General features: G+C 32.7%; 1 long non-coding RNA gene across 1 annotated transcript; it reads right to left on the reverse strand.

Annotated features, from left to right (window-relative positions):
- Positions 1 to 349: 349 nt before the first annotated feature.
- On the reverse strand, positions 350 to 1,911 carry LOC145737027 (uncharacterized). The gene is made up of 2 exons (XR_014180196.1): positions 1,668 to 1,911; positions 350 to 1,613 (listed from the first exon to the last, which is right to left on the reverse strand). It is a non-coding gene; the product is annotated as an uncharacterized LOC145737027 (long non-coding RNA).
- Positions 1,912 to 3,197: the final 1,286 nt, after the last annotated feature.

Genomic DNA, 3,197 nt, shown 5'->3' on the forward strand with positions numbered 1-3,197 from the left:
TACATACATACTATTTAAAAGAACAGATTTTTACTTAAAGACAGTTCAATAATGTTAAATTAAATATTTAGTAGCATTCCATAACTTTCTTACATCAGTAACATCAATAGAAGGAAATTAAGAAAAATATTAAGTAACATTTATTTTTATAAATCTGCCCTTTGATTCTCCTCTTGTATGTTATAAACATGGTGGGTTTAACATTATAACACACGTTCCTTTAGTTATACTAAACAGCATGTTTTTAAACAAAATAAAAGTGTGTTTCCATTCATTAGAAGGTCAAAAATATTCTCCATGAAACCAATTTAATTTTTAAGTAGGTTATAACAAAAAAAAAATGTTGGCATTTGTGTACATTGTCTATCTTGACTATTTTATTTTAACTTGTTCTGATATAATGAGATATGCTATGTTACTCCTACAGCTTAAAACTCAAGTTAATACTTTGACCAAAATATGCCTAAAGGTAAAACCCCTAGACCATATTATTATTTGATAACACCTATTTACTATGTAAAATATTAACTATGTATTTTATTCATAATCATAAGGAATCAACTAAACTCTAAGAATAGAGGTGCAGACAAACATGTTCAATAAAAACACAAAAGCATGTCATTAGTATTACATACATACATTATTACTGACCAATTGCTACTTGTGTGGAGCAGCATGTGTGGACATGGTTTGCTCCAAATATCATGCTCATAAAATAGCAATACGTATTTAGATTTTTTAGTATACCTACTATCTGGAGCATAGGTGAAAGGGGGCATGCTTTTGGCACATCTGAAGTTCGGTTGCTTATGAGCAAGCCATAAAGTACATAGTGTCTACTTAAAGCAGGCATGCCTATTGCTAGGAAATGTGAACAGCTGAAGGGTACAATCATTCTTGGCATATGCTAAGAAGCAAGCCTTTTTATGAGCATGTGTGTCTGCACCTTCATTTTGGTTACAGTGGCAGATAGATATGTTGATTGAAAACTTTTTGTTATTGTATTTCCTATGATAAAACACACTATTATACTTACAAATAACCATATTACATTATTTTTTGAACTGATATAATCATAGACTTGATATAATAATTATTAAGTACATTGTTGGTTGCATTCCTTAGCAATACAGATAGTGGGAGAATGAATTCTGTGTTACAACCTTCTGTGTGCATGATCTGAAACTACAACTGTAAATTAAAAAGCACAGTCATTAGCCAACTTTACACTTCATTTTACATCAACCAAGTTGGGAGATGAACTTGCTTGTCACACAAAAAATTGCTCAGCAACCATAAAATTGTTTACAATTTAATTAAATTGGAGCACTGATCTAAGTATTATATCTTTTGGCAAATTGATTGAACACAACCTGAACACTGGATCAGATGGCTTGTATATTGTCTAGTGAACTGAAGCTTTTAGATGTTTCACACCTTATTATATCATTGTCATTCAAACATTCAACTAAGTAACTTCGCTAATAACAACAGAATACTGTACACCCCATTTGTTAGTTGGTTCCTTAAATGTGGCTTTGTTGGTAACTGGACTCTAGACTCAATAAAAGTTGCGATGTTGTATGGCTAAGCTAGCAAATCGGCTTTACTCCCTAAAAATAACTTATTAATAACACTACACTAGGAGTCTCTTGCTATTCTCTCACTGATGAATTGTCTGGGGGGAGTTTCCTACCTTAAATTGAGAAGGCCGTCAACTAGAGGAACTCTTATTATTGTGTAAATAGTGTTATTTGTTCATGTTTTCCTAAAATCTTACAATAATAGGACTAATAGGAGTACATTCTGGTATTAATATGCCTGCCACTGTAAATGATTTCTTGTTTACTTTTAATTTGACATTTGAGGTTAGATTTTAATCGCAGATGACAGATGAAATATAGGGAGGTGTGGTAGCGCTATAGCAATTCAACTGCTAAATGAAAAGTAAATAATTTCATTCAAATTGTTAAACAAATAGACAGAAATCGGACTAAATACAGCTCGCTGACCGAAGACAGATTATCCAAATGAATGGAAATAAATTAGGAACAATCCAACAACAAAATTGGTTTTGTCGACGGTATTAGATACTTAGGCGTTTGGCAACAGCGCGCTCAAATTTTGGCCCTTGATATTTTTTTCGTGTTCTGTCTTTGTCCTGCACATGCATTTATCTATGTTTCTCTGTCCGTTACACGGTTTTCCTATGGTCCGTTTTGGATTTACCATACGTGTATAAGCCATAATCTACATGTTAAAAAAAAAAAACAACTCGAAATTCGTGGATACCTAAAGTTAACAAGACCCAAACCATGGACAACGGCTGTTCCCTCTGGCTCCCCTTCAACCTTCTACCTGGGTTTTAATTGCATATTGTACACCCTGTTCGCAGAGATGCTGCACAGTGGAATAAAACTATCGGTTACTTGAACACGCTGTATTGAAAGAATAAATGTGCAAAAAAGGGTTTTTAACACGTTTTACTTAACTTATATCCTTTTTATTATTCTGCCGCCAAAAACACACTAAAAGTCAAAGTCATTAACATCATATAAGTCATATGTCATCAGTGACACTAATGACATTTCACATTCATATACTTGCAGAATTGTATTCCTATTTCTACACTCCCCCGCAATTCTGCAAATCTAAAACTAACATAAGCATGAACAAAATACTAAACTAAAATGTAAATTGAGCAAGACTGTTACATTTCTACAAATCCTCCATAACATTTAAATTATTTCTGAAATACTTAAATTTATTCATTGATAAAGGTTTTGTAAACATGTCAGCAATCTGCTCACCTGTTTCTACATAGTGTAACTCGATTTCATTTCTTAATACATAGTCACGTATGAAATGATGTTTCACGTCAATATGCTTACTTCGCTTTGTTTCGAGGGTTGAAGCCATTTTTATACAGGACTGGTTGTCCTCGAATATTTTAATAGGGTCAATAATCTCTGTATTTAAAATATCTTCCAAAAGGTGTTTTATAAAGATGACTTCAGTTAGGCATTGGGATAAAGCAACATATTCTGCTTCAGAACTTGAAATAGAAACTGTACACTGTTTTTTAGTTTTCCATAAAACTAAGTTACCATAAACATAAATTAAGTATCCTGACACACTTTTTCTATCTGACACATCATTGGCAAAGTCCGCATCAACATAGGCTAAAAGGGTATCAT

Source organism: Ips typographus, linkage group LG13 (genome assembly GCF_016097725.1).
Source record: "Ips typographus isolate SLU linkage group LG13, UJ_Ityp_2.0, whole genome shotgun sequence".
Classification (NCBI taxonomy): Eukaryota; Metazoa; Arthropoda; class Insecta; order Coleoptera; family Curculionidae; genus Ips; species Ips typographus.